Consider the following 25,810-nt stretch of genomic DNA (forward strand, 5'->3'; position numbering starts at 1 on the left):
AGCCGGGTCAGCAGATGGGACAGAACTCACATTTCTGGGCACATCCTGTACTTCAGCCCAACACAAATGGTTTGCCCAGGGAGGTGCTGGAGTCACCATCCCTGGTGGTTTATAAAGGTTTATAAAGCCTGGGTGTGGCTCTGGCTGCTGTGGGTTATTGAGGTTTGGGCTGGGTTGGACTTGATGGTCCTGGAGGGCTCTTCCAACCCAGTGATCCTGTGATTGATTCTGTGATTCTGTAATTTTATGGGAAATTAAATTCTTGATCAAATCTGCTGCTGGATGTGCCGCTCTGCCAGGAATTCCTCCCTCAGGTTTGAATCCAAGGAGATGAAATGTGGTTTGGGTTGGGCTGAGCGTGGAATCACCAGGGTTGGAAAAGACCTTTGGGATCAGTGAATCCAAACTGTGCCCAGTCCCAGCCCAGAGCACTGAGTGCCACATTCCTTGGACACTTCCAGGGATGGGGACACTTTGCTGGGCAGCCCCTTCCAATCCCTGAGCATCCTTTGCATGGGGAAATTCCTGCTGGTGTCCAACCTCCCCTGGCCCAGTCTGAGGCTGTTCCCTCTTTTCCTGTCCCTTGTTCCCTGTGGAAAAAAACTCTGCTTCCAGTGAAATTCAGCTTCTACAACTGGTAAAAAAGTTGGGAAGAGTTTCCAGCTGCTTTTCCAGCATGAAACTGGAACCACTTGGTGAAATAACGCTGCCTGCAAGGGAAAAAAAAATGACATTTTCTAGAGAACTTTTATAAGAAATTGCCTATTAATTGTAACCACTATAAACTACACTGCTTAAATTATCTTCCAGCTGCACTTTTTTTCCCTTCTTCATGAGCTGTTCATGCTCTGGAACTAAAAAGAGTTGATGAGCTGGGTCTTGGGATGGTAAATTACAGCTGGATTTAACCTTTGCCACTGGAGAGTCTGTGGTTCCATTTTAATCTCTGTCTCTCTCACAGTAATTTATGGATAGGACACGAGGGAATGGCTGGGAACTGAAAGAGGATGGGTTTGGATTCAAGATTGGGAAGGAATTCCTGGCTGGGAGGGGGGGGAGACTCTGGAATAAAATTCCCAGAGCAGCTGTGGCTGCCCCTGGATCCCTGGAATGTCCAAGGCCAGGCTGGATGGGGTTGGAGCAGCCTGGGACAGTGGAAGGGAATGAACTTTAAATTCTTTTCCAACCCAAACCATTCCATGCCAGCTAAAGGAGAGCTGGTGTTGACATTTGCAAGCTGACATTACTTAGATACACTCTCTGCCCAGGTAATACCAGGAATAACCAATTTTTTTTCTCAGTTTTGAATGCATTTAAGCAAATCCAGGAGTTTTCACACCATTGTTGTCTGGGAAGGAGGTGGGGCAGCCACATCTCCTGCTTTGGGATCTGTGCCTTGTTCCCTCTGCAGTTTTTCCACATCTGATGTTCCCAAACATCTCTCCCATGGGAAAGCAGCTGCAGAAGGTTCCAGGGTTGGTTTCCTGAGCTCCTTCCCACCCCACAGCCTTGGGGCAGCTCCTCCAGCTGCTCTGGGAATTCTGTGCTGTGGAGAAGGGCAATGAGAAGGAGCAGAGGCTCTTCTGTCCCTCCTGGAGCAGGCTCAGGGTGTTTCCTGTTGCCTTGGTCCTCACCTTGGGCTTTGGGATGCTGGAATTCCCCTTTCCAGCATTTTGGGTGGGTATGAGCTGATGGCTCACCCTGTTTTCCATGGCACCTCCTCAGGGATGGGATCTTCCCACTTTTAAAGGCACCTGGTGGGGAAAAATTGGACTGGAGGGGGAAAAAAAGGAGGATTTTGGTCATGTCTGGCCTGGTGCAGAGATGATTTCCATCAGGCTTTTCCCAGTTTGGTTTAATGGGCAATTTCTCTGCCTGAACAAACCTATTGACTCAGCTCTTCAGATAATTACTGGATTTCACGTTGAAAAGCCTTCATACAAATATTAAAAAAAGAAAAAAAAAAGCACAAAAGAACAAAGACAAAGCAGCCCCATGTTATTAATCAATGAGAGGAGAAGGGCGGATTGTTATGAAAATACAGCACCCACTCCTCCAGCTTCCCCAGAGCAGCAGATGGTGCAACATTTGTGGAGACAGATCTTCCCCAAACAGTCTGGATTAACCATTTAGCATTCCCAGCTCCTGTTTTTTATTTTTTTTTTTTTTTTTTGAACAGGCAGGGAAAGGCTGGGCAGCAAATGGCTCTTGGACAGGGAGCAGGAGCAGCTGAAGTTGTCCTTGGCTTGATGGGAGTGACTTTGTGTTCTGCTCAGATTGATGGTGCTGGCTCCTGGCGTGCCAGGATTCTTGCAGGAGATGGAGAGGGATGTTCTGGAGCTCTTGGGCTGAGCCCAGCATCAATCACACTCTGCTTTCTGGGGCTGTGTTTGCAATGCAGAATTTGGGGGTGCTGTTCCTGAGGGGAAGGGAAAAGGGAAGCCAAATGTGGTTTTTGATCCCTGGAATTGCCCTGGCCCAAGGCTGCCCCACACTCCCTGAGGATTTATGACAAGGGGGAATGGCTTTAGACTGACAGAGAGTTGGTTTAAATGGGATTTTGGGAAGGAATTCTTCCCTGTGAATAGAATTCCCAGAGGGGCTGTGGCTGCCCCTGGATCCCTGGAAGTGTCTGAGACACTGGGACAGTGGGAGGTGTCCCTGCCATGGGGCACCATGACATTTCAGTCCCTTCCAACCCAAACCATTCCAGGATTTTATTCCAAATGCACTTCTATCCTGTTAAACAGCTGCATAAAGACCTGTGACACTCACAGAGGTGACTTTTTCCTCCCACATCCACTGGGATGTTTTGGTGCAGTGTGCAAATCAACCCCCTGTGTCCCTCTGAAATCCCTAGATTTGGTAGTTTCATGGGAAAAGAGTCTGGAATATTCCAGACCTAATCCAGTTCTAGAGTTCTGAATAGTGGAATGAGCACAGGAGCTTTTGCCTGCCAGGTCCTGCTGTGCTCAGGGGCTCCCAGAGCCTCAGCACTGACCACCATCCCCCAAAAAAGTTATAATCTAAAGAGAGAAAAGGAAGGGAAGAGTCCCTCAGACTTGCTGAACCCACAACAGCAACTTTTCCGGAATATTTTAATATAAACCATAAAATATCCTTAATTTTCATTTACTGTTTTCACTCCCTGTCCCAAGAGCCAGAAATGGGGAGTTCCAACCACAGCAAAATCCCCCAAACAAAGCTGGCAGCCAGTGAAAGAGGCCACAATCCATTTTTCCTCTCCAGTTCTTGAGAGAATGAAAGGAAAAGTGTATTTATTCTTCCATTTCTCTGGGGGACTTCCTGAAGTTATTAGAGTCTGCCTTATTAAATAATTGAGCAGGCTTGTCATAAAGTGACTTCTCCTCCCCATCCATCACAGAGATGAGCAGAAAATGGCCCGACAAGGAACATTTGCTGGGAAAGCTTCAGGGACCATTAACTCTTGTCACCACCAAAGTGATGAAGGGACCAGAACCTGATCCTTTTTCCTACCTGGTTTGTAAATATTCAAGTGACAGATCTTCCCTCCTCCTCCAGGGTGATGGCCAAAGGGGGAGTGCTGGGGTGGAGAGGATAAAGATGATTTTCTGTCACAAATCCCAGGAATTCCCCATGGGGATCTGCCTCAAGGCACCTCCTGCCTGGTGGCCCTAATGTTTTCATCCCACATTTAGGGAAGAGCCCCTTCCTCACCCTCTCATCAGGAATATCCTGTGCCAGGGGAGGCTTTGGTTGGATATCAGGCTGGAAGAGCTTCCCAGGGAATGGGCACAGGGCTGCCAGAGCTCCAGGAGTGTTGGGTCAGGAGTTGGACTGGATGGCCCTGGTTGGTCCCTTCCCATTTAGGATATTCCAGGATTCTCTTTTTCCTCGGTTTCTGGGGATATTTAAGTTCCACAGAACCCAATTTTGACCCACTCCTGTTGGAGTGTGAATTCCTCTTTCTCTCTTCCACACAAAATCCTCTGGCTCTGCTGTCCTGCCATCCACCCTGGCAGCTCCTGATCCATGAGGAGCCTCCTGTGCAGAGCCAGACCCAGATCTGCACCTTTCCCACCCTGATATTCCACAGGCAGCTTGCCCAGAGCAGGAGGAAGTTGGGACTGAAGCTGCCACTGCCCCAACCAGTTTTAAATCCATTTAAAATCCATTCTGGGAATTCTCCAACAGCAGTTAAACATAAAGATCCAGTGATGTGGATTTGAGTCCCACTCTTAAGGAGGCTGCTACAAACCCTTCTCTTCCCTCCTGCCAGGAGGGGATTGTCCTTGAGCCAGCCAGGATCAGGTTTTTGTTCCAGCTTCCAAAGTCCTGTGCAGATGGAGCCCAGCCGTGGGTGCTCAGGTGTTTCCTCCAGTGGAATCCATGGAATGGGGATGTTCCTCATGTCCCACCTCAGCCAGGATGAATCTCCAGAATTCCATCTGGAAGAAGCCTGGGGTGGGATTTGTGACTTCCTCAGCTGAAATTCTCTCCTGGTGCCGTTGGACTGAAATCAGAGCTTGATGTGCTTTGCTTTGCCTCAGCCATGTCCAGGATTGGTTTATTCCAGCTGGGAATAAACCAAAGGAAAAGGCTGGTTAATACAAGAAATTGGCACAAAATAATTAACTAATTACAACCTTAATGCCTTCATGGGAGTCTTGTCCCCAGAATTGCCCCAGAAAACTCTGATTTCTCTTTTGGGTTCCCACCAGCTCCAGGTTGATGGCACAGCCACAGCTTGGAGGAGATCTCAGTGAATTTGGGATCTAATAAATAATAATAATAATAATACTAGCAATAATAGTAACAGTAATAATAGTAATAATAATAATAATAGCAATAATAGTAATAATAGCAATAATTTTCAATAATACATCCTTGAGGTGGAAATATTCAACATATCTTTATTCAACAGGCTCATCCAAGGGGGAAGCACGTCTGGAGCAGCCTGGTGTTTAATCTCCCGTCATCCTGGGTGAATATTCCAGGTCAAGGTGAACCCTGAGCTCCTAAATGAGTATTTGGGAATGCAGGCTCGGTGCTCTTCAATCTTCCCACCTGAGTTTCCTCCCAGTGAATTATGAGGCCGGAGATAAGATCTCGGGTGCTTTATATCCAAACAAATGGACAAATCTCAGCCCTTTTGTTTTTTAAAAGCCTCAACCCAGAAACAATTTTAGCCTCTGAAGGGGAAGGTCACTGCCTATCTCTTCCACTTATAAAATATTGCAATTGGCTGAGGAGTGGAGCTGAATCCCAGGATTTCAGCCCTGCTGGCGCGGCTCCGGCTCGCTCTCCATAAATCACCGCGCTGTCAGCTCCGCTTTCACCTCTCCAAGTCAGATGCTGACACCTTGTTCCCTCTTTTCAGCCACTTTTTCCACCCCTGCTCAGGGGAAAGTGTCCTTTGGAGGCAATTTCAGTGATGGATTCAGTCCCTCTCCCCAGGAGTGAATTATCCAGTGGGACATTTGGATATTTTGACACCGGCGCTCGCTCGTTCTGTTGGGATGAGGAACGTGGAGAAGGCACCAATGTCAAACAATTCTGAGCCAGCACTTTGGGCTTTAAGTGATGACCCCACAGGTCTGTTGGTGCTGATGAGATGCCCAAAAATTCACAGGTGGGGTGGAACTCCCATCAAAAGGTCTGAAGGAATGTCTGTGTTTCAGGAATCTTTCCCTAAACATGATTTTGCATTGTTTTTAGGGATTTCAGCTTTTTCCGGCTTCACAAGACAGGTCAGGAGGGTGAAAATCCTATTCCATCCTTGTCCAGTGGAAAAAGCATTTTTGGGGTTGTCCAGAGGAGTGTGAAGCCAATTCCCCTCTCAGCTCCCCATGGCTGGTACGATTCTTGTTATCCAATTATTTTTAATGGATAAACAATCTTCCTTTGCCTTCTCATTTCTGGAAGTGGGATGAGCTGAGAAGAGCTAAATTCGGCCTCGTTACTGTGCAGGCCTTGCCTCTCAGCACTAATTGGCTGGGAAGGGATTTCCCACTCAGCTAATTAGCCTTAATTGTGTCACTTTCCTTATTTTGCTGTTTTGCCTCTTGCCACAAATAATCCTGGATGCAGCTGAGGAGAAGAGGCTGAATTGGGCTCCATCCATGGGTGCAGCCAGGATGTTCCTTCACCCTTCAGGACCACAAAGAAAGGACTCACCTGGGCTCTTGGTGACCTCAGGTCAGGTTATCCCATCCAAACCCAGGTAAAAGGGGAATTGTGATGACTGGGAGATTTTTTGTGTGACGAATTTTCAGCCTAGAATTGTGGGTTTTTTTTTTTTTTTTTTTTTTTTTTTTTTTTTTAATTTTTGTTTTCCTTGGGCCTCTTTCATCTCCTTCATTCCTGCTTGATTTGCAGTATAATCATTAGGGGAGCACAGAAGACAAATATCCAGGTCATTGCTGGGGAGTTTCTGATGGAATATCTTGGAAGAGCAGACATTCAGCTGGGAAGCAGCTGCAATGGTGCCTTAACTCAGAATCCAAATCCAGCAGGGAATAAGACAAACTTTGGGTCCCTTCCAACACAAACCATTCCAGGACTCTGTGGTAAGGAGTGGGGTGCTGACCCCAAGCTGACCTCCCTGTGAGTTCCCCTTGGAATGATCCAGGTGTGGTTTTCAGGAATGGTTTGTTTTGGATCCCACCTGCTCATGAACTCTGATTTGTGGGTGTTTCCTTGTCTCCATTTCTTCTGCCATCACTATCCCTTCTGGCCTTGCCTGTTTGGTGGGAACTGAGGGTCTTCCCTTGCTTCCAAGTTGGGATTTTCTGCCTCTTGGGTGGGTTTGCTGGGAATTGTGGCTTCCCTGGGCCCCAGCTGAAGCTGCTGGAAGATTTGTGGCAGGCACAGGAGCCCTCCAGCTGCCTTCCCAACACGAACCAGCCTCTTTGGGGTTGTTTTTCCAGCACCACAACCTCGAATTTTTGTGTCTCTGGCCAGACCAGGGCTTGTTTGGTCATATCCCACAGGTGAGAGCTTCCCTCTTGCCCACCCAGGATATTGGAGCACAGTAAAATGAGGAAGAGCAGGAATGTGTGAGGATGTGTGTGAGGATTCTCTTTTTTTAACGCTCCATGGCTGTGTAAGAGAGGAGCAAGAGAGATTTAACACAGAAAAACTCTGGAGAGTTTTATTTATTCCTCTGTCTCCTGGAGTGCATCAGGATCACAAATCCTTGTAACACGAGGTTTTAAAGCTCTGAGCAAGCATCTCTCTCTCTCTCGGAAAATCCTCCTGCAAAACGCGAAGCGATATTTTTGTCATCGCGTGCCTCGGGAGCAGCTGACAGCTGCTGCTTTGTCCTGATCTGTTCTGCACTTTTCTCTTTATTGAGTGGAACCAGAGAGCTCTGGGGTGGGGAGAGGGCCCTACTGTGCTTTTCTAGGAGTGTTTCCCCAGATTGTGCTGGGTGATTTCCTGGGAGCACGGAGAGGGATGTGGAAACCTCAGGCAGCTGCTCCGTGGTACCTTGGAGAGCTCCTGCAGCCAGTGTGGATTCTCCAATGGGTGGGAAGGATCTTTACACTGTGCTGGTAAAATTTTTATTGGAATCCTTAAAAATCCATGGGAGACTGTGCTCCAGAGGGGGATTGATCTGCCCCTGTTCTCCAATAAAGAGGGAGGATGCTTTCAAATCTGTGCCAGAATTTATCCATCATTATTCAGCTTTGGAGTGACAGGAAAAGTGGGAATGGCTGCAGAATGAAAGGGGGCAGGGTTAGATGGGATATTGGGAAGGAATTCCTGGCTGGGAGGGTGGTGGGACACTGGGATAGGTTACCCAGGGAATTATGGATATTCCATCCCTGGAAGTGTCCAAGGTCAGGTTGGATGGACTTGGAGCAACATGGGATAGTGGAAGTTGTCTCTGACCAGGGGGTGGAGTGAGATGATTTTTCCTTCCAGTTTAAATAATTCCTTGATTATCACAGTTCCTGATTGTTACAGTTTCCTTTCATGAACTTCCACAGGTGGAAATTTCTGCTTTTGGGCTGCAAAATAGATCAAGAAATCAGAGAAGCTCCAGTTTCATGTGTGACACACACAACTCTTCCATGTGGATGAAAGTAATAAAAGACTCCAGTAAATCACCAATATGCTCAAACAGCTCTTAATTACAAAATTTCCCATCTTACACTTTCTAACCAGGCACATTTTTGGCTTGAAAATGTTAAATTCCTAAGCCAGGCTTTGCTTCCTAGAAATGCATCAAGCCTGGTCTAAAGGGCTCTCTCTGGGCCTTTCATCCCAGTTTCCAGCCTTTAAAGGGGCTCAGCTGAAAAGGAGCTTTTCATTTCCAAAGTGTGTGGTTTCACTTAGCCAAGGAGATAATTAGGTTTGTCTTGTAGTGGTTCAGGAGCTCAGGTGTCAACTAAAGCAGGATTTCATCAGGAAATTCCTGCCTGGTGTTGTATTGATTAATGAGAATTTGCTGCAATTATAGAGAGATAGAGAACAATTATCTACCTACCCTGGAGGAGAAACAGGAGAGCACTAAAAACGAGGAACTCAATAAAAGAGAAGCACAGATGTAGTGGAAATGGATAAATAACATTTTCTGTTGTGGCACTAAATTACTTCTCAGTGTGGTGGGACTGTGGCAGAGCAAAAAGGGAGAGGAGGGGGAAATCAGCATGGGAAGAGTGGAGGGAAAAGGGAGGGAAGGACAAATCCTCACCTTCCCTGGGCTCCTCTTCCTTTTCCTGCTCTCCTGGCTGTGGTCAGGAATGCTGGAATTGGGACAGCACATCCAACACCCTCCGTTTTTAGTAAAGAAGTGTCCCCTGTGCTCATCAGGACAGGGAATTCTTCATTTCAGCTCCAGAGGCATCTGAGCATCTTTTTCTTGATCTGTCAGCTCTGCTTAGCCATGACTGCAGCACTTGAGGGATGGAATTCCCAAATCCAATCCTTCAGTTCTGCAGTTTTCCTCCTTTTGTGGGCTCAGCTTCAAACTCTCTCAGGTGTGACCTCCCAGAGACAGACAAACAGTTGGTAAACTGCAAATCCAGGGTATTTTCCATCTGTGGCAATCAGGATGGGGGATAATGTAATCAGAGTGGAAATTGTGGTTTTGAGGCTTTTGGCTGCAGCACATGGAGAGAGAATGAACATTTTAGGTCCAAAGCCATTTGAAATGAGAGCAGGTCCTATTTATGCTGAAAGGAAATGAGGCAGGGGAGGGCAGCAGGGCAGAATTTCCTTCTTTATCTTCTGAAGATGTCAGGTAGGGGGGATGTGATATCCAGACTGAAGTGTGAGGATACTTGGAATTTCCCTCAGGTCTTAATTGCTGTTTTTCTCATAGGTGGGGTAAGAAATGGGGTGGAGCTGGTTATGAGGTGGTGGAGTAACTCTGGAGTTGGTTTTTCCAGTGAGGTTCAGCCCCAGGAGAGATTGATCTGGGCAATCTCCACAGTTTTTTAAGGAAAAGCTGGACAGGTGTTTCCCAGATTTCTAAGGAAAGCAACATCAAAGAGGAAATTGCTGATCCTCATCCCCTCTCCTCTGTCCCAGCCAGAGGGTGGAAAAAGGGAAAAGCAGGAATTGGGTGTTTGCAGTGGCTGCTTGTGAGTCCTGCTCTCATTCCTGAGGAATATTCCCTGATTTGGATCCCAGTGCTACATTTAAAGATGATTTTTGACATCTTAACAGCTCAATCCCAAACCAGTGGGAAAAAGGCTTTGCACAGGGGAGCTGGTGGAATTTGGCAGGACAGTGTTTTCTCTGAGAGAGGATTTAGGGATGAATCAAATAATCTCCTCCTCTCTCTGAGCCTGATGTTTGCCCTCAGACTCAGCTTTTCCCTCAGGCTTTCTCCTTGCAGATATGCTGGGATACATCTTGGAAATGAGTCCATGGCTTGGGGTGGGTGGGACCTGTGGGATTTGGGCCCCTTCCAGCTACAAGTTCCAACCTTCTCCCTTGGGATTATCCAGCCTTGCACTAACCAAAGTTTTGCAGTTATTTAAAAATAATAAAAATATTTTAAAATTACTCCTTGGTTTAAACAGCTAAACTCAAGGATTTGGAGGGAAAACACAACCACAGGATTAAATTCCTGTAATTCTAGAGAGAGGAATCTCCTGAGCTGGATTGATGAAATTGTTGGATATAAACTACAGGGTGTGGTGCAGAGCACAGGGGAAACAGACCTTTCCTGGCTGATTTTCCTGTCCCAGAAAAGGTCATGGATTGATCCTGGTTGATATTCTGCTTCCAGAAAAGTTTTCATGGTGGAGATCCCACGATCCTCCTGCAGTCCCTCATGCTGGTCCTGTCTAAATAAAAACATTACATTTTTTGGTTTTCTTGGTTTGGATCAGCACCATGAACCTCTGCTGCTCCTTCCAAAGGTACTCCAGGAATTGCTGGGAATTGCAGATTGCTGCAGTGATGACTCACTGCAGTGGGACTCCAAATTCTAATAAATTAAATATGTATCAAATTTCTCATTAAAGTCATTAATGATGCCCAAATCCCAACTGCATTGTGGGAATGAGTGGATAAACCTGGCTCCACAATTCCCTGCTGGCTACAAAGGGATTTCACAAACATTTCCCATTTTTTCCCCTTGGATTTTTTGGATTTTGGTGGTGAGGGCAGGGACAGAGGGAGAATAAACAGCTCCTGAGCCCTGGGTGACAGCTGACTGTAAAAAATTGCTGTAATTATCATCCTTGGTTGGCTTTTCCAGCAGAAAGGAGACAGGATGGATGTTTTGGATTGGATAAGGGAAGTCCACAAGGCATGTTGGAACCCTGGAAACTGAAAATTTTACACTTTCTGTGCCCAAGAGAACACTGCATTTGACCTGAGGCCATTGAGAAGACTTCCAAAAATTGAGTGATAGAACTAGAATTGCAGCTTGAATAGAAGCGTGTAATGTCACATGGTGAAAGATTTAGAATTTAAGGATTTAGAATATAGTAATATAGAGAAAGCAAGATGGAGGTTTTAGGGTGGAGGTTTTGTCCTTCTTCATCTTATTCTTCACAGTTTTGGGTAGTACTGTGTGATTGGATAGAGAAATCTGCATTGCAGGCCATGGGTGATTAGTTATTGGGTTAAAAGTAAAAATAATTTAGGTGTTCATTCTTAATTGGATAATTTTCCCTTAAAAGGCCTTGTAGAGAGAGAGATATGTCTCCATTTTTAGCTTGTGCTGTAGAACTCACTGTAGCATAGATAAGAATTAATAAACATCCGAGTCCAAACAAGAAATACTATCTCTCTCATTTAATCCCAACCCTGGAAAAAAGAAGATAAAATGTGATGGAGGCTGAGGTGAGAGATGGGGCAGCAACACCTTCAGGACAGGGTGTTCTATGTCCAGGCACCTCCAGGACTGAGGACTCGTTCCCTGCTCCCCATGATGGATCCCAGGAACTTTCTGGGGTGGTTCCACCCCTCCCCTGGCTAATGGGCAGGGATGGAAGATCAGAAACAGGGATGGAATAATTTTCACCACTTAATTCCCCTCTGAGAGAGCTCCCAGGTGTTTTCATATTTTAATACTTTCATATCAGTTTTCTTTGCTCTGTTAGCAGGCAAATTCCAGCATTATTGATTTGCCCCAGGCACTGGGCATAAAAGATCCATGGATTCTTTATGGAGAGAGTCAGGCAGCCGTAGTTTTAAATTAATGGAATAATTTTGCCTTTACAATCCTTTCATGAGCTCTTGGAGCCGTGTTTGGGATGTGACAAACCTCCTGTTACCTATATTGTTTCAGCTAATGGCTCCTCTGTTATAGGAAAATTCCAAGGTCTTGGTCTCTAATGCAGCTGGAATGAGATAATTTTTTCTCCACTTGGCAGAAGGGAGGGCAGCTGCCTTTTCCCTGGAAATCCATTGCTTTGGGCACAGAGGGAAAAACTGGGAAGCTTCACATTAGTGTGGGGAGGTCAGAAAGTGAGAGGTGAGGAGTTCCCATCCTTGGAGGTGCCCAAGGAATTCCTGGATGTGGCACTCAGTGCTCTGGGGACAAGGTGGGTGTCAGGCACAGCTTTGGACTCGCTGATCCCAAAGATCTTTTCCAGCCTCAATGATTCTGTGAGGGAGATGTGGGGCTCCACCATTATCCTTCATCAGAATTCCAGCACCCAAAGCCCTTAATCCACAGTGCTGGACAGGAGTCCTTACCAAAATTGGGGTTCTTGTTCCCCTCAAACTCCAGCTCTGGGTGGAGCCATGGTGTTGTCTCACAGCAGAGGTGAACTGGAAAGGTCTGCAGAAGAACTCTTGGTCCCTAAATTCCTTCGAGGCCAAATCTTCTGGTGCACCAATTAAATTTGGTGACCCAGCCATGTTTCCACATCTGACATCCACACTGGCCTCCAGTTCCAGGCTGGTTTTTTGTCCTTCAAGATGCTCTTACTCAAGGAATATCTGCCCTGTGTCCTGGAATTTGTGTGTGCAGAGAGCACTGCCTGTTCAGACTCCCCTGTCAGCTGAAGGGAGAGCTCAAGGGCTGTGGGATCATACTTGGGATCACTCTTGGGATCAGAGGGAGACAATTCCCTGCTGCTCAGCCACTCCAGTTACTTCATGTCTCTAATTTACCCTGTTGTCCCCTAAAAGCATGAAAGCAAATAAAGACCATGACAGCAGCTCTTTTAATGACCAGACACTGAGGTAATTCACACTATTCCTCTTTTTAAACTTGTTTCACCTTCTTATTTTTGCCATTTAATAGTCCCAAATGATCCCAAAATCCATTTCTCTTTCCCCAGGAGCAGGGTGTTGGACCTGTGACTTGTGATCACCCTGTTGTCCCTGTCTGGAGATGAAACCTTCTAAGAGGGGGATGTTCCTTATCCATTCTGGGGGGAGCTCAGGGCTGGGTTTCTCTTCTCCCATGAGTGATGGATGAAATTCCAAAGGCACAAGTGCTTCCCATGGTTTATTCCTTAACAAAGCTTTTCCTGGGTGCTTGGGAGCAAAACTGAATCTTCAGCTCCAGGGAATCCATTTCCCTTCTCTCTTAAAATTTTGTATTATTTTCTGGTATATTCTTTAAAGATTTCTGCCCAAAAGGGGTTTCTAGAAAGACAATTTGGAGTTCTGAGCCTGGTCTAGTGGAAGGACTCCCTGCCTACAGCAGAGATTTGGGATTGAGAACTTTAAGGTCCCTTCCAACCCCAAAAAATCTGGGATTCAATAGCAACAGGTCCCCTTCCAACCCCAAAAAATCTGGGATTCAATGGCAACAAAGTGCAAACACATCACTCATGAGTTATGTAGTTCTAATCACCAGGATTGTAAAATTATGGGATCAAATCAGGTCGAAATGGGATAATAATTGTTGTAGATTTTTTTGGAGCCCGCTGGAGCTGGAGAAGGTGTCTGTGTTTGTTTAGGGGATCTGTGGCTGGGGGATAAATTCTGCTGCTGGAGCTGAGCCCCGATGGGTCCTGCTGGGAAAACACGAGCAGCAGCGACAGAATTCGTGGAGCAGCAGCGACAAAATTCGTGGAGCAGCACCAGCCACACACCCTGAGCAGCTCAAATTTGCCCAAGTAATTAAAGTGTCACTTCAGGCTCTTGGAGAAGCGTGACTTTCCTGCAGCTGCTGGCTTCGGGACGCCGCTGACGGTAATTCCCCCTCGTCAGCTCCAGCCCCGAGTTCTGGGCGCTCGGTGACCTTGATTAAACAAATCGAGCGGTTCAAGTACATAATTTAAAAGTTCTGTTCAAACACCAGATTTCGATGCCATCGCCGCTTCCCTGGAAAATGAAGGATTTAATGCTCCCATCCAAGCTAAATGGACTCAGCAGCACTTGGGCTGAAAGGACGGCACGGTGGATTAAGGAGCTGTTGTGGGAAGTGTCATTGGGAACCTGTAATTTTCCTGTCTCTCCCTCTTCCTTCAATGTTCCATTTCCATGGTGAATTTCAGGAGACAAATGCATTAGTTCAGCTGGGCTGGGAGGGTTTTGCTCCTGATGTCTGCAGGATTTGGGGCTCGGCACGGGAATTTAAGGTGGAAATGTGCAAATGGGAAAATCATTGCCCAACATGATGGGTGCCATTATATATTGGGAATTTACAGCTGGTTCAGCTGAAAGAATATTTTTTATGATTATAATTGCATAATAACCTAAAGGCTTGTGGGTTTTGAGATTTTACTGAGGGGTTTTTTTTGGGTTTTAACTGACCCTAATCATTCATCTTAGACAGCTCTGGCAGATCCTACATTGTCCATAAAAAATATCCAACAATCCATTAACCACTCAACCTGAAAGCAGCCTGTGAGAATATAATTGAGTCCTTGCTTTATTACTAAATTTAATGGGATGAACACTCGCCTTACAAAATATGATTGACTTCCTTTTCCCCCTGCTGAACCAAACCATAAGCTCAGGGCTGCCTTGGGGTGGGCACTCACCTGGCATGTTCGCTACGAGATTTATCAATTTCCAGCCACTTAAACTCAGATTAAAGCCAGGCTGACTCATGGTGCAGTAATTAAAGTTCCACACAGTGTCCCTTTATAGCCTTAATTATACAATTATGGCTCTGCTCTGATTTGGGTTTTTTTATTTTTAGTTGTTAGTAGGGAGCCCCATGGCTCATCCCCTCCGTGTCCTGCGAGGAACTTTGGCCTCTGGAATGATGTTTCCTTTGGCTTTGTGGTCTTTTATTCCTCAGAGAGGGTTTGAAAAAGGTTGAGAGTGCTGTGAATTAATAAAGGCTGGGATTTCATAGAGTCAGAGAATCCTAGGATGGTTTGGGTTGTGACTTTAAATTCCATCCCATTCCATCCCCTGCCATGGGCAGGGACACCTTCCACTCTCCCAGGGTGCTCCAATGCTCATCCAGCCCTGGTCACTTCAGGGATGGGGAAACTTGATTTTATAGGAGCCCTTCTAACAACAGCACTTGTGGCCTGGCTGCTGAGAGATGGTGAGAAAAGCTTTGGAATAACAAACTCTTTCTTTTTGGAGGGAAGCTTTTAGTGAGAGCTGGGGGGATTTCTGACAGATCCCTTTGAAAATAAGTCTAAGTGTATTCGGGATGGAAAGAGGCCAAAACTTTCACTTAACAAAAAAAGCTGAGAAAAACACTCATGTGCAAATAAAAACCTGAGAAATCAGAGTGATCCCCACCCCTCCAAATTTTGCTTTTCTGTCCTCTCCGATGACTCCACTCCCCAATTCCTGAGCAAAGGGAATGTTTTCCTCAGCGAGTCGGTGCTGCCGGGGCTGGGTGCTGTTCCTACAGTCAGAGCACATTCCCCACTGCACTCTGTCAGATTCCCATTAATGAACTGGAAATATTCCTGCCAGGAGGATGGAGAAGCTGACACTGATAAATGGTGCTGGCGGTGGGGACCGCTGGCGATTGCCAAGCAGCCGCCGCCCCGCGGATCCTGCTGCTCCCAGGAGGAGCTGGGAACTTTGGGAAGTTGCTAATGCGGCTTAGATACAATTTCCTTCTGGTTACATTTAATTTTTTGTGGATTTTTCAAGGATAAGATCAAGTCAGGTCTCCAGCACTGGCTTCTGCCAGTGCCTGCATCCCTTGGAAAATGCGGTTTTTAGGAGAATTTCAGGATTATAACATCAAAGAATCAGAGTGGTTTGGGTTGGAAGGGACTTTAGGGATCCTCCCATTCCATCCATCTTCAGTCCCAAGTTGTTCCAAGCCTTGTCCACCCCAACCTTGGACACTTCAATGGATGGAAAGTTTATCCACAACCCTGAGGCCTTGCTTGGGATGGCTGCAGGGGGATCCTTTTCTTGAATTCCTCTTGAAATTTGGGCACCAGAGTGACTTTGCAGCCAGGTTAGTGAAAAATCCATATGTTAGAATAATGCAGGGGGTAATGAATGACTCCTTAATAGCTGGGAAATAAAGCTGCAGCCAGCTCAATAAAGTTCTAGATCCTCACCTTCCCCTCCACGGCCTTTTAAAATAAACCATAAATTCCTGGAGTTTTACTACTGAGAGACTTAACTATTCAAGTAGGCAAAGTGAAATTTATATTGGATTGGGAGAAAATGAATGCCTGAGCCTTCTTTATAGTCAGAGCAGGGCTGAGTGTGGCAGGCTGCCCTTTTGTAAAAGAGGAAAAATATTAATTTACAATTTAACTGGGGATAAAACAGCCCATGAACAGCAGTTGCTGGTCACTGCTGGAATTTCTGCTTCACAAAGATTGTCAGGGAGGCTTGAGGAAGAGCTGAGTCCCTTCTCCAACTTTTATTCCAGGGTTGTTAAACAACTCCATTCCCACATGTCCCATTTTTTTCCAGTCTCTGGATTTCCAATCCCCATTAAAATTATTTTTCTTTGTGGGGTCTGTTAGAGAGGGTTTGGCTTTGAAGTGAGACAATCACATGAGGCAAAGAATTATTTTCCTGTGCAATGAATCCAGGCAAATTCTGGCTGCTCCCAAAACACCAGGAAGGCTCCATGAACTGCATTTATGAGGAATTTGGGAAGATTTTTGTGAGGCTGTTGGTGTGAGCAAAGACCAGTCCCTTCACTCTACCCCAAAGAGGTACAAGGCAAGGTTTAGGGTCAGGATATTTAATCCTTTCTCATCCCCTTTTGGTGAAACTCTGGCTTTTTGGAAGTCGTGTTTCTATCTGAATTGGGATTTTTATTCCAGGGTTTATGGTGAGCTCACCAGAGCTCAGACAGAGGGAAGTACAAAAGGAATTTAGATTTGGGCCTGGTTATGACTACTGGGCTTTCCTCCCCTCCTTTTTTCCCCTGGGATTTACCAGATTAAAAAAATGCCTGATAATGATGAGAGCTGAACTTGCTCAGTTTTGGGAGGGTTTGTTCAATTGGGAACACTGTGCATGAGCCAGTTTTAATCTCTGTATTTGATTCAGGCTCGCTGCAACTAGGGAATGGACAGGACATTTGTTTTCCAGAAGTTAAAGTGGTTGATAAATAATGATAATAAATAAGGTTAATCTCCTTAGAACACTCCCATTTTATGTTTATATGATTTTTTTTTTTTTTTAGCTGAGGCATTGAGGGACTCACAATTAACTGGGCTTCAACATTTCTGAGGCAGTTGCTTGATGGCCATTGGTTATTAAATGTGATTTTATTAATGTTTCCCGTGGAAATTTGGATGAATCCCTCTATTTTTCTTAGCCTGAACAGTAAATTTTCCCAGTTTGGAAAAGAAATGCACTGCACTCAACAGCTTCATCAGTGAGTTGTTCCCTTGATGGCATTTTAATGTCACTTGGTGTCTAACGATGTCACTCCTTCATTTAGACAGGAGGGACACGGCACATTCCAGGGGGTGGGAGCTGAGCTTGGATAAATTGAACCTGGCAGTGGTTAAAAAGTGGGAATGATTAATCACAGTGATCACTGTAGAAAGGAAAATGGTAAATGGATCTTTAAAGGAGCTTTAAAATCACGAGGGGATGTGTGCTGGCTCATGAATGACCTGGCCCAGCTGCAGAATGAGGGATTTGGGAATATTTGCATCCCCAGGGAAGAAATTCCCATTCCTGGGGTGATGGCTGTGAGGGATCTGTTGTGTGCAAGGTGTCTGGTGAGTTTCTTGCTGTGTCTGTGTCCTGGGAGCCCAGAATATTCCCCAAATCTGATATTTTTGAACTCTTCTGTTGCAAAAGGAGTGATTCCAAAATTTAAATGGAAGAAGTGGAGCTTCCCAGTTCTCCCTTTTTCTCTTCCTACACCCAAACAACCCAGGAAATTCCCAAATCCAAGCTGTGCCAAGTTGGGTCACTGAGAAACTTCAGGAATATGGAAATGATTCTAATCCATGCCTGTATTTACTTGGCCTGATTTTTCCTTATCCACCACCCCTTTAACTACCTGGATTTCGTGTCCTGAGCTGCAAAACTGCTGTTGGTGTTTAATTACCTCCAATAAACCCAAATTCTGTGCTTGTTGCTAACGAGGGATTTGCCTGGTGGCACTGGCAGCTCCTGGCTGCCACATTTGCTTCTGATGAGCATTTTTGGAAATGTTGTCCCTGTCCAAGTGTGTGGAGAAGATTCTGGATCAATGTGCACAGAGCAGAGTTCTCAGCTGAGCTCTCCAGGGCGTTAAGAGCTGGATAAACAGCAGCAAGGTAAATATTAATCCTTTCCCATGGACTGCAGATGGAAGAATCCAGGGCAAGCAGGAATATTGATAAACCTCGGTGTTGTGGAGCACTGTGGTCACAGGCAGGGCTCTGTCATGGATCCCTCCTGTCCCCTTGGTGCTGGCTGCTCCCCTGGGTGCTGCCATGGGATTTTGGGTTGGCTGTGGGTTGGGATCACCTGAATGGGTTTTTCAGACTCCAGTGGGAATTGGGAGTTTCCTTCATTGGCTGGATGCAAAGTAATGGAGCCAGGCTGGGAGAGATGGGAATGTTCACCTGGAGAAGGATCCAGGGAGAGCTCAGACCCCCTTGCAGGGCCTAAAGGGGCTTCAGGAGAGCTGAAGAGGGAATGGGAACACGGGATGGAGGGACAGGACACAGGGAATGGTTTCCACTGCCATGGGTATGGATATTGGGAATTGGGAATTCCTAGCTGGGAGGGTGAGGAGGGAATGGGATGAAATTTCCAGAGCAGCTGTGGCTGCCCCTGGATCCCTGGAAGTGTCCCAGGCCAGACTGGACAGAGCTGGAGCTGCCTGGGACAGTGGGAGGTGTCCCTGCCATGGCTGGGCTGGGACTGGATGTGATTTGAATTCCTGTCCAACCCAAACCATTCTGGAATTCTGTGATGATGAAATATCCCCTAGGAGAGGATGGGCTAAGGTGATCTCGACCACTTCCAATATGAACACTTCCCAACTCATTTCCCTTTCCCCAAAACCCCAAGCAGAAATGAAAACCTCGTTAGAAAGCCCCATTAAAAACCAGCTCCCTCTTTAACCTCATCCAGGAACTTCAGGTGCTGCAGGTGACACTGAGGTCTGGGACTGCTGTGGTTGGACCTTGGACAGCACTGCCAGGACCTTGGACAGCACTGCCAGGACCTTGGATAGCAACGCCAGGACTTCGGATAGCAATGCCAGGACCTTGGATAGCACTGCTAGGACCTTGGACAGCGCTGCCCGGCTGGAAATGGGAGTGGAGACTCCTCTTGGAAGGGCAAAAATGGGGATTGGTTGTTGATTTGCTGCTCCTTAAGCAGGGGTACGTCCCTGGCAAAGCTGCTGTGGCTGGTGCCAATCTCTAAGGGACAGGGCAGGGCTTGTGCCACCACAGAGGGGACACAGGGACGCCTGAGGTTTGCTGGATGAACTGAATCTCCAGGGAAAACCTGGATAAATGACTCTGTAATCCTTCACTTTCAGCGAGAGCTGGGTCAAATTATGGCTTCATTTACAGCCCAGATCAAACAAAGTCTGGGCCTGGTTGTGAAATATGGGATGTTTGGCTCTGTGGCTGGGAAATGCTTTCCATCATCCGTGTAAAAACGTCCCTGAGCTCGTTGGGAAGAGCTGCTCCCTCCCCCTGCCACTTCCCCATGTTTAATTTTGCTTCCTGCCCCGCTGGGAATTCATTTCTGGGTCAGCCCTTCCCAACCTTTCAGTGCATTAATCACCGTGTTGTAGCTTTGATTGAACTGCTAAGTGTTCCTTTCCTAATTTAGCTTCACTAATTAATGAGGGGATGACTGATTGGGCCCAGGCTGGCTGTGATTTGCTGCTGCCACTTTTGGGGGAGTGGGCAAGGCCAGACTTGCTCCCTGTTCCAAAAGGAGGCAGAAAAGGACAGGAAATTGGAGAAATCCTGGAGTATTTGGGCTTGGAAACTTGGTGAAGCTCCTTCATTTTAGAGTGATTAAATTAAAATTAAATTAAATTGAATTACATTACATTAAATTTTCCTTTATATGAGCGGTTGGGCTAAATTTTCTTTCCCTTAGATGTGCATGGAGAGCATGACACTGCACCTCTCTGCTCTGCAAAGTGATTAATTTTAATTTTTTTTCCTCAATCCATGGATATTTTTACCCTAAATTTACAGCAATCCCAATCAGTGATCCAGCCTTGAAACAGAGAAAGAAGAACTTTAACAAAGAGGCCAAAATATTATTCCTTGGAATGTGACACTGATGTGCATTGAAATAAAAATTAATAATGGCTGCATGAATTTGATTTTCCTGGGATTTTGATATTGATTTTATAGGGATTTTAATACTGATTTTACAGGGATTTTGATTTTGATTTTCCTGGGATTAGATGTTGATTTTCCTGAGATTTGGATCTTGATTTTACTGGGATTTTGATGTTAATTTTTCCCGGGATTTCACATTGATTTTACTGACATTTCCATGTTGATTTTATTGAGATTTCCATGTCAGGACTTTGATGCTGATTTTCCAGGGTTTTGACGTTGATTTTACTGGGATTTTGATGTTTTTTGTTGATTTTTTTTTTTTTTGACTGGGAGCCCTGGGCTTGGCACAAAGTTCCTGTTGGGATCAGCAGCTTTTAGCACCCACCAGGCAGGATGCTCCATGGAGCATCCTAGGAATGCACACCAGGAAAAAATTAAATAAAGCACTGCAGCCTGGGTGGTTGAGAGAATATAAAACACATTTAAATAATTCCCAGAGCCTCGTGGGCGCTGGTCAGAGCTGAGGTGTGCAGAACATGAAAAAATCCCCGTGCTTTTTAGGATTAAAATGGTTTTGGTTGCTTAAATAAGAAACTTTTATTTTTCTTTTTTTTCCTTTTTTTTTGGGTGTTAACAGCAGCGACTGAAGGTGAGCCAGAGCTGCTTCCTGGTGGCTGGAACTTGATAACGTGGGGGTATCAATCAGCCTTCCCAAATTAGCATTTCCCTGATAGGGATGCACAAAGCCTTTTAATGAGCACTTTCAAGTCCCCCAGCTCCAGGGGTTTTTTTTGCCTGCTGGTTCCTTAGCAACAGGCAGGATTGGCAGGGAGCAGGAGTTTGATGTGTTTTAACATAAAGGGTTTACAGGGCTGGAAATTGCACGCGAAAAATGAGGATAATTGTGGTTTATTGTTTTGGCACCAGGTTCAAAGACAAACAAACAACCTTTGGGCCCTCAGAGGGTTCCTGGCGTGTTCTTCTCCTTTCCTCTGTTCTTCTGGAGAACTTCTCCACCAAGCCTGGAGTTGAAATTAAATAGACTTTTGTCTGGTTTCTAGAAATTAACACATCAGAGCAGAAAAAGCCAGAGCTGCTCGATCTGCATTAGAAAGGGGAATTAAGGAATGTTGTGTTGGAATGTGCAGAAAGGGAACAAACGTCCTACAAAGCTTAGGGTTTGTGGCACCTTCAGTGTGGAGGAGAGAAGGATCCAGGGAGAGCTCAGAGCCCCTGGCAGAGCCTAAAGGGATCCAGGAGAGCTGGAGAGGGACTGGGGACAAGGGCTGGAGGGACAGGACACAGGGAATGGGACACTGCCAGAGGGCAGGGATGGGTGGGATATTGGGAATTGGGAATTCCTGGCTGGGATGGAATTGCCAGAGCAGCTGTGGCTGCCCCTGGATCCCTGGCAGTGTCCAAGGACAGGGCTTGGAGCAGCCTGGGATAATGGGAGGTGTCCCTGTCATGGCAGGGGTGGCACTGGGGGGGATTTGTGATTCTTTCCATCCAAACCCTTCTGGGATTTGGGGATTCCACAATTCTGTGTAAAGAAATGCTTTGGGCCACCTCCCACTATCCCAGGTCGCTCCAAATATTTTCCACACTCACCCTGTTCATCAATCCTTCTTTTTTTTTTTTTGCTTTCCAGGCACAGGATCACAACTATTCCATCCCAAACTCTGCTGTCAGGAGCTGGGAGAGGATCAGTGCTGAGCAGACACCCTTCACTGGGGAGCACCCACCCCTGTTTCATAGGATCCCACCCTTGAGCTCCTGGAAAACATCAAAGTCTGGTGCAAAGCAGATGATGCCAATTAAGCTTTTCTTTAATGAGCTTTGGGCTTTGCTGCCTTCCTGCTCAGGGCAGATTCCATCACATCCCCTCAGTCTCTGCTGAAGTTGGGATTGGTGCAGGCTGTGCACCTCACAGATGTCCTGGGATGGGGACACCACCCAGAGCTGCTCCACCGAATCCCAAACCTGGAGCCTCCCACCCTTGATTTAAAACCAGAAAATTCTCAGGAATTTTAATATTCTACCTCATAAAAAACAGAAATTTGGACATTTTCACTCTGGACACCCTCCTGGGCACTCCTCCTCTCCCAGGTCACCTCCACAGGACAGGCTGCTCCAAACCTCAATGCCCAGCCTGGCCTGGGACACTTCCAGGGATCCAGGGACAGCCACAGCTGCTCTGGGAAAGCTGTTCCAACACCCCACCACCCTCCCAGCCAGGAATCCCCAATTCCCAATATCCCATCCAGCCCTGCCCTCGGGCAGTTGGAAGCCATTCCCTGTGTCCTGCCACTCCAGGCTCTTGGAAATCATTGCTCTTCAAGTTTCTTTCAGCTCCTGCAAGCTCACAATGAGGTCACCACAAAGTTTCTCTTCTCCAGGCTGGACAATCCCAATTTTCCCAGCCTTTCCTCACAGCAGAGCTGCTCCATCCCTCCAATCATCTTGGTGGTTTCTTCTGGAAGAATAAACTCAACAGAAGCAGCAGGAAATTGCTCCCTGGGAGCCACCCACCCTCTCTAGGGAATCCCACCCCTGACACGGGTGATTTCCATCAGGGGCCCTGGATTTGATGTGGGCTTGAGTCCAGCTCAAGGTTTGGGGCAGGAGCCTTGTGGTGTTTGCTCTGCTGCTGGATCCAGGCAGGGTCAGAGCTGCTGCTCCTCCTGCTCTCATCCCACCTTCCCTTCTGCCCAAATCAGCCCCAATTCTTTAATTATGAACACACCACAGAGAGAGAGCAGCGAGAAAAACCTCTGCAAACATTTTCTGGGGATTTTATGGGCTCAAATGTGTTTTTTATTCAGTTCCAAGAGGAGGATCCTGATCCTTTTGCAGCAGCAATCTGGTACCCCTCAGGTGAATCATCCCATCCCATTGATCCCATCCCATCCCATCCCATCCCATCCCATCCCATCCCATCCCATCCCATCCCATCCCATCCCATCCCATCCCATCCCATCCCATCCCAGGGTTGAGATTCTCCCCTCGAGCCCCTCCAGCTCTTGCTGTAACCAGATCTGCCCTGCTTAACCCTGCACAGATTAATTTGCAATGCTAATTAAGAATGATGACTTATTTAGAGCTTCCAGACTGTTTCCTGGGGGAATTTTGGCACGCTCAGGCACTGGGGAACATATCCCTGCTGTTCAAAATTCCCAATTCCCTGGGCTGAGGTCAGAAAGGTTTTCTGCAGCCAAGATCTGGCTCAGCCCCTGCTGCCTGTGGCATCTCTGGCAGGGAGCACCCGAATTCCTGGGGGATTTGCTCTCTGCAGCCTCCCTTTGCAGCATTCCAGAGAAATCCTGTGGATCAGGAAGGGATGCACCTGTTACCTGCTGCTGCCAGTGGGTTGTGCCAGTCCACTGCAAACACCACCCAGCTCTGCCTCACACTGCCCCATTACCATCCTTCCAAGGCATCTTCATCTCCAGCCCCCTCCTTGTCCAGGGAAGGTTTCCAGGTGTGAATTGCAGCAGTGACATTTGTGGTGTTGGAGCTGGGGCACTCAGGAGTGGCTTTAACACTTAGAGAAACCTCGAGGGCATCAGCAAAATCAGATTTAATTTAAATTTAACAAAGCTCAATTTCGAGTTCACTTTATTGCTGCATAAACATACAAAAAAAAATCAGATTGAAATCAATTTAATCTGATTTGCACAGAGACTGAGAGCACAAAAGGAGAAGAGTGCAAAGGGCAAGGGAGACCCTCCTGCTGAGCCTCTCCTTACCAAGCTCAGCCTAAGATTTGATCAATGGCTTTATGCCTGGAGCATTTAGCAGCACTTAATCATGGAGTAATTTAACACTTGTAGTAAATTGTGTAGAAGCTTTTAGTGAGCACAGCAGTGACTGAGCTGCAGCCCTGGCACTGCTCCTTCTGAAGGTATGGAGAACAATTCCCACAGGGACACAAAGGAGGTCATGGAAAGATGAAAATTCCCTCCTCAGGTGCTTTTGAACCTCTCAGCTGGAGGTGTCAGCCCTGGTCCCATCTCAGAACCCTTGTGCAGGGTTATCTGGGTATCACAAATTTGAGTGTTGGTGAGCTCCAAGGGGGTGTCACATTCCCAGGGATGTCCTGTTCCCACAGATGTCCCTTTTCTGAGGGATGTCCCACTCACAGGGATGTTCCATTTCTAGGGATGTCTCACTTCCAGGGGTGTCTCATTCCCAGTGATGTTTCATTCCCACAGATGTCCCACTTCCAGAGATATCCCACTCCCAGGGATTTCCCATTCCCACCTTGTCCCATTCCCAGAGATGTCTCACTCCCAGAGATGTCTCATTCCCAGGGATTTCCCATTCCCAGGGAGATACTGAGGTCCAGGAGGGCTCCAAGTGCCTCACACAGAACTTCTTTGAAGGCTCTTGAGCTGCTGGCTTTCACGTCTCAGTGTCCAGATTTTTCAGGAAAGTAATTTTCCAAGGTTGTAGAGAATAATGGAGTCATTTTCCAAGGTTATAGGGAATGATGGAGTAGTTTCCAAGGTTGTAGAGAATGATGGAGTTATTTTCCAAGGTTGTAGGGAATGACAGAGTAGTTTTCCAAGGTTATAGGGAATGATGGAGTTTCTCATCCCCACCTTGGTGAGGCACCAGGAGCTCAGGCAGCACCATCCTCACCTTGGCTGTGCAAGGTCCTGATGAAGTTTGGGGAAGTCTTATCACCCAAAGAGTTCCAACACTGAGGGTTAATGAGAATTCCTGGAATTCTGGAGCAGCCTGAGGGGTGGGGAGAAGGGAAAATCCACCTGGCCCTGCCCAGAGCTACCCCAGAGTGTCTGTGGGAATGGGAGACAGTGACAGCAGGAAAATGTCCCCACTCCTGCTCCTCAGGCTGAAAATCCTGATGGAAAAACAGCACTGGTGGTGTTTTTTTGGTCTCCTCTCCCTGGAGCTCAGCTGAACTGGTTCTGCTGGAAGGGTTGGAAATATTTTGGGAGCACTGAGGAAGATGTGACCTCCTGATTTGGAACTGGAGCTGAGGGATGCAGGAAATGCATTCCCACGTTTTTTTTCCCATCAGCTCTGCTCACTGATGGTGCTGATGGATCAATTCTTTCCTTCACCATTCCAGAGGAAAATGAGGAGGAGCCTGGACTTTCCCATTCCTGCAGGAATCCTCTTCCTGCTGCCAGCCTGAGCTTCTCCCTCCCAGGATCCCAGGAATCTGCTGTGTTTCCATTCTGCTGACTTTTCCCCACTTTTAAAAGACCTTTTCCAGCTGAGAATAAATTGCTTTTGTTTCTTCCTCTGTCAGGACTCCATCCCATTTGGAATTTAATGAGGAAAACATTATTCCATATCAGCCCACTCGAGCAGTGCCTCATTTTGTCCAAAATATTGATTATTAATCCTTAATTATTTTATTCCCATATTAGAGAAATTTGAGGGAGTATTTTAGTCGGTGTGGGGTTTTTTCCCTCCCTTCAGAGTTCTTTGTTACTCCTTTTATTAATAAAAGATTAAAAATTTGAGGAAAAAATTGGCTTTGAATTTATTGCTTTTATAATCAATTAAATAATGAAGTAGTGCAGCCTCACACACAAATACGTATAAATATTGAAAAATATATATAAGCTGGATCACTGGGAGTGCTTCAAAGAAGTCCTTGGGGACCATAAACCTTTTCTTTTCCCAGTGGTTTGGGACAACACTAAAAATTCCCAGGTAACATTTCCCAATGGCACAAAGATTGTGGGAGACTCAGCCCTGAA

General features: G+C 46.5%; 1 long non-coding RNA gene across 1 annotated transcript; it reads left to right on the forward strand.

The window, feature by feature from the left end:
• The first annotated feature begins 6,076 nt into the window (after positions 1-6,076).
• On the forward strand, positions 6,077-14,311 carry LOC306803043. The gene is made up of 3 exons (XR_013774543.1): positions 6,077-6,185; positions 13,466-13,602; positions 13,712-14,311. It is a non-coding gene; the product is annotated as an uncharacterized lncRNA (long non-coding RNA).
• The last annotated feature ends 11,499 nt before the right edge of the window (positions 14,312-25,810 follow it).

This window comes from Erithacus rubecula (assembly GCF_903797595.1).
Source record: "Erithacus rubecula genome assembly, chromosome: 6".
NCBI classification, from domain to species: Eukaryota; Metazoa; Chordata; class Aves; order Passeriformes; family Muscicapidae; genus Erithacus; species Erithacus rubecula.